Source organism: Diabrotica virgifera, chromosome 3 (genome assembly GCF_917563875.1).
Source record: "Diabrotica virgifera virgifera chromosome 3, PGI_DIABVI_V3a".
Taxonomy (NCBI): domain Eukaryota; kingdom Metazoa; phylum Arthropoda; class Insecta; order Coleoptera; family Chrysomelidae; genus Diabrotica; species Diabrotica virgifera.
This window is the reverse complement of record NC_065445.1, coordinates 34,222,906-34,229,291: the sequence shown is the minus strand read 5'-3', so window position 1 is coordinate 34,229,291 and position 6,386 is coordinate 34,222,906. Positions and strand designations below refer to the sequence as shown.

General features: G+C 30.8%; 1 long non-coding RNA gene across 1 annotated transcript; it reads right to left on the bottom strand.

Annotated features, from left to right (window-relative positions):
- Positions 1-5,063: 5,063 nt before the first annotated feature.
- LOC126881823 (uncharacterized) lies at positions 5,064-6,184 on the bottom strand. The gene is made up of 2 exons (XR_007697015.1): positions 5,934-6,184; positions 5,064-5,569 (listed from the first exon to the last, which is right to left on the bottom strand). It is a non-coding gene; the product is annotated as an uncharacterized LOC126881823 (long non-coding RNA).
- Between the last annotated feature and the right edge of the window lie 202 nt (positions 6,185-6,386).

Below are 6,386 nucleotides of genomic sequence, written 5' to 3'. Positions count from 1 at the left end.
TACAATCGGCAAAAACTTCGCCGCAGTTCACTCTCGCCGAAGTCGATCGAGGTTCAACAAGTACGAGAGTGTAGAATGCCACCTTGTGTAACCTTGTCTGACTTCGTTCTACTTCCGAAATCTGTCGGTCTGGTCAAAGGGATCTTTATCAGTATCGTACCGATCTTTGTCGGTATCGCACTTCGAACGAGTGTGTAGAGAGGGTACTTCGGACTTCGGTCAACTTTGGCGAAGTAACTTCGCCGAGAGTATACCCGTTCAACAATCCAACATGTAGTTTATTTCTTGAAACGAGAATAAAATTTAATGCGAAAATTATTGGTTTACCGATAGATTTTATAGATCATATTTTCACTATAAATTGAAAAATACAAAAGTAATTAATTTGATTTATGTAAAAAGTACTTACTTCAATTGAGCTAACTGTCCATTTCTTCGCTTTTCAGTAACACGTTTCTTGTAACAACGTCCCATATTTTAATTTGCGCAAATAAAGAAATAAATAAAGTCTTTATAAATTAATTGAGTAATACTACATTTATACAACGCAGTTCTTCACATGTTCAAACTTTATCTAGGCTTTCCATGGTAACAGGACATTATTAAAATAACTTTACAACTTTTTTTTCTTTTTCGACTATTTGTATAGTATATAAATATTGGTAACCACTGAATACATAATTAGTGAAAAAATAATCCTATCATTTATACAAGTAAAGGTTATCCAAGAACATTAAAAAACTGAACGAAACCGAAATAGCCATCTCTACCTTTCTAATGACAATGTCACTGTCAACCTAATGTTTACATCTGCAGTTTCCATACCAGTGAGAATTTTACTACACGTAATTTGCCGTGTAAAGACAGAAAAAGTAGGGATAGACGTAAAATATTTGCGAATTATGTACCCATAGCCTTAAGAAAAAAATTAAATTTATCTTGCCTGAAATGATGACTTTTGAAGACTGAAGAGAAAAAGAGATTGACATTAAAAAAAAGTTGTCCAACGGCTTAGAAATAAAAACAACTAAAGCAATTGAATTTTACTAATTGGCAGGTTTTACGAAATAAACTGAGATTTATTCTAATTCTACTGGATTACTAGACGTTTAAATTTTCAAAACTTATTATCTCACATCAATATTAAACGCAGTACATTTGTGCATTAACGGATCGATATTATTAAAGCTACACACGATGGTTAAAACCCCCAGCTTATTAGCTTTTTTTAATCTGCTTTTTTATTGAATAGTGTTATAACGGATTTTTCCAATAATATGGTATTTTCCATATTTATGTGCAATTGCATTATGCTATTCTGTCGTTTTATAAATATTATTTACCATAAAGGGTTTTATCGTGGAATGTCTAATTTAAATATAAGGTTTATATGGGATTAAGCCACAATTATTGATTGTAATGAAAATTACATTTTTAAATAATGTTTGACGTTACCATGACTCTGAAAATGGTTTTCAAAAAAAGACTATTAAGAAAATGTACAGAAATGAACACCCAACAACGATGTTGTTAGCGGCTTAAGGTTTTTCAAAATTTTTTTTACATATTTGTATGTTATGGGTGTTGGCGCAAACCACTTTTGCCGCTAAATATTTAAATTAGACTTAAAAAACACAAATGGTATTTCAGTGCGCAGGGTATGGAATAACTATTAATGCGCATAAGCCGAAGAGTACCAGCCAACGAGACATTGGAAAAATGGAGATAGAATAGATCGTACGCGCCGCGAGTATCAAAAATTTCGCCTAATTCAATCATCGGCATGATACAAAAATCGTTAAAGTTGCTGTTGTTCTGAAGCTATTTTCTTGTGACATTTTTATAATCAACTATTTTCAATGGGAAATAAGCCACAATTTTAATATAATAACCACAGGTTTTTTCCTGGTTTTCCCTCGTGATTTACTATGGAATCTCTAGCGCGAGAATTTTACTGCCACCGTTGCATTTGGTTGTCTTTTTAAAGACAGATCACATGCTATGATTTTTTTGTGGCGGATATTCTTGAGTTGAGGTTGATTTCATGTAATCGAATGAATTATCTTTTAGTAAAGTCGTCCCAGGAACGCAACTCATCAATATTGGCAATATCATTTTAAAGTAGAAGACTTGTATAATGGCAATATTGGCAATAATAATATTGGAAATATCATTTTAAAGTATAGTGTTGTCTGAATTGCCGATATAAATAAGTCAGATTAAATAAATTATTAGAAGAATTTTTTGCTAAGCAACAACATTTTTGTTTAATCTAGTATTATTTTGTATTTTCACAACGACACCCGACTTGGGCGTCGAAACGTTAATAAAATCATTTTATTGGTAAAATTGTGGCTTATTTCCCATTGAAAATAGTTGGTTAAAGTTGCTGATTTGGTGCATGGAATAGTGCAGAAGTGATTGGGGCCCCAGATTCGAAGAAAAAAAAAAAACAGAGAATAATACCATTTTTTTGAAGTTATACTTCTTTACGCGCGATGAGGGTGAATTTTTATATGTTAAAACCAGGCGCATACGCATCACCCAGGCGCATACGCGCATTATAACTTTGTTCTGATTGGGTGTTCAAATGACATGTCAAAAATTATCCAATATGGCAGCTGTAGGACAGCTGTGGTTTGGAGGAAAAGGTAAAGGTAAACAAATGTATAATATATTAGTTTTATTGTTGTGCGGACAGAAACAAAACAGTTTATAATATTGTAGTGACTTTTAAATAGTTTTTAAAAGCAACAGGTACGTAATAATTGTTAATGTATCATGGGTATAAACCTACCTGTTTGATCTGCCAAAATACATAGTATGTAATAATGTAATACTTTTATTTATATAATTTGATTACCATCAATATTCACCTAATATATTGTTTTCTTACTATATGTTTTGTTGTATTTTTTCAATTCTAAAGTCCACTTTACATCAACAATAATTGAATAAGAAATTGACAACAAGTTATTCAAGGTCAAATTTGGCTTATACAAAACACAATTCGACATCCAATTTTGCCGTGAATAAAAAGAAAATAAAGAAATTTGACAAAATAAAACATATCCAATTGTTCTATTTCATCAAATTCCTTCATTTTCTTTTACAAACCATACATTTTGTACTCGTCAAATTTGGCCTTGAATAACTTTGTCAATTTCTTGTTCAATTTATTGTTGATGTAAAGTGCACTTAAATCATTTCAATTCAAAATTAAAATAATTTGATCAATTTTCAAAATATCACAAGTTTAATGACGTTCTACACCTTCGGCAAAGAATTAAGGATTTGCATGAAATTTTAGTATGTTATAGTTTACTTCAAAAAACTAAGACTTGATTTTTTAAAAAATGTTTTACCATGCCGTTTAATTACTATTAAGGGTCAAAGTTAAGTTTTAACATGGGCTCTTATGGGAATTCTTAAAAAGTTAATAACTTTTGACCCAAATTTACGATTTTTAATTATTTGTGCTTAGATTAAAGGTATTTTTGTAAGGAATAATATATTAAAAAATGAGGATTGTTTACCGTACCACTATTAAATAAAAGTGAAATTACTGTTTCGAAATTTAACAAAGTTGGTAGTAGTGAGATCAGCTGCACTCATAATTATATCCGAAACGTACGTGTCAATCACATGACCTCGGTGGTCTAGTTGTTGAGCGTTCGGTCAGAGTTCGAAACGTCCCGGGTTCCAATCCTCTAGGATTCATTTTTTTTTAGTTGTTTTAATAAAAATTTTTTGAAATTGGTAGATAAGAAAGTTAGTTTAATATTTAAATAGAATACAATTACTTCGTTAAAATTATATAATAGAAGTATAACTTCTTACGTGCGTACAAAGTACACACACATTCTTTTTTTTCTTCAATTGTGTGTTTGTTTTGCTTCATTTATCTTATTAATTTGTATGTTACTTCACGTTTTAACTTCGATTACTGCCTTCGATTAATAATAACTACGATTACTGCCACAGGCGCACTGTTACATACGTCCTTCGATTTTACGCATCATAATAAGTTGAAGAATATTATATCGATCTCACCTTACTACGTGTTCAAAATAGGCTATATTTCAACATTTGATATTATCAATCAGCTCGCGAGTAGCATTTGTTCTCTTAAGGACTGCTACATTTGTCAGCATAGCTGTCCATGGTATTTTTAATGTACGTTTGTACAGCCACATTTCAAAGGTCTCCAAACGATTAATGGTGGATATTGTTAATGCCCATGCTTCGACACCGTATAAGAGGGCTGACCAAATGTAACATTTAATCATAGGCTTTCGAAGTTGAAGTTGCAAGTTATCATTACAGAAGAATGACCTCATTTTTAAAAATGTTGTGCGGGCTATCTCAATTCTAAATTTTACCTCTTTATCAGTGGCGACGCGTGACTTTTTCTAAAGTGTTACCAAAACCAGAAGTATTTTATAAATATTTTTATATATACAGTGTTCCCATACATCAAAGTTTGTCCGACTAGACACCGTGAATTTTCAGCTTGCTATTAATCAACTCTTTTTTGGTACGCGCGATCCAGGTCTATTATAAAAATAAATGAAATACAGAAATAAAATTAAAAAATTAAAAATTTAAGAAACTATATAAAGTATCTACAAACTAAAAACATATTTGTTGTTTTTAGGTAAAATATGTCGACGCTGTCAAGCCAAAACGGCATAAACGACATTAACTTGATTTTTCAGGAAACACAAAAAACTGATTATTTTTATTTTTACCAATTCTGCTTATCTGCATAGTGACTCAAAAAAATTGATGATTTTTTTTTCAAATTTTAATATTTTGCGAACATGAATGTAGCTGAAAATACTGTCTGAAATAAATTAAAAACTAGAAAATGGCGCTTATGTCCAATCAAGATATAACATTGGTGAATATGCCAAACTTACCTCTGGCGTTTGTGTCGATCGCATCGTTGTAAGGTTAGCCAATATGGCGCTTAAAAGGGATATATGCCATTAATGAAAAAAAAAAAAACGGAAACTAAAAATTGTCGTTTATGCCAACCAGAAAAATTATGAAATTAGGAAGATTTTTGATAGGCTTTATTTTTTTAAACCAAAAATACATTCTAAGTTAAAAACAATACCCTAAATTCTTTAAACATGTTTTTGATGCTAGGATGAAATACTTAAAAGTAAATAATTCGCAAATAGGAGCGGATATCTAATAATAGCGGATTCTAATTCATAATCACAGTCAATATTTGGTTCAACATCATTATTGATTTGATTGCTTGTATTTTCCTTATTTTGATCACTACTTATACCGGCACCCAAACCATTATCTGCTGCTAAGTTGAAACATGATGTGAGATCGTGACTAAATATTTCTTCTTCTACTGCAACGTCTGGTGGTTCCTCAAAGATGATAATGTCATTGCTAAAATCTTCTGCAATGTTGGCATTATAAATATCATAAACCTCTAAGAGGAATATAGGGGAATTATTGTCAGTCTGTATATCATTTTTACTGCTTCGGTATATGTTTTATTGTCATTTATTAAGGCCATTATTTTTTTACTTCTGCTATTCATCTGCAACAAAAAAATGGCATAAACGCCAAAAATCGATCGCCATTTTTAGCTATATAAAATTGATTTGGACTATATGCTGTAATACAAAATGAATTGTTCATCACACTAGTACAAAGTTACAATAGAAAATTTTAAAATAAACTTTTTATTTGCGCAATTTTTAAATAAGAAACCTCCATAAGAATACCATTGAGGAATGGCGCTCGTGTCAACCACGATGTAAATATTTGGTTTTGGCATAAACGCCTCATAGTTTTTAGAGAATTTCAGTGTATTTACGCTTCAAAAATCAATACAAATTGAAAATATTGCAGAGGTAAGTAATATCATGTTACTTATCCATAAAAATTGTAAAAATACATACCTTTACTATTATTACTGGACCGAACTGTACACAATGATAATCTTACGGGCACTGGCGATTATGTCAATCGGTGTTTACATCGGTGTTCACGTGTGTGACTAGACTGGCGTTTATAAAAATTTTAAACGAATATTACCCCTATTTCACTTTGTCTGTCTTTCACTTTGTCGATGTATTATATCATGTTTATACTTTATTAAAAAATCCAAATTGTATAATTAGTATACTAATCAGTACATTCATTTGTCATTTTTAACCTAAAATATTAAATAATTTTTATTTTATTGATTATACACTACAATGTACTGTATGGGCCATTCCACGAACATACGCCTGTTTTGGATTACTTCTACAACGAATATTTTACTGTGCAACATAAGAAGTACGAAAGTAAATGGCGCTAATAAATAGTCCAATAAACAACAATGTAATTTGCAATTTACTTTCGTTTTT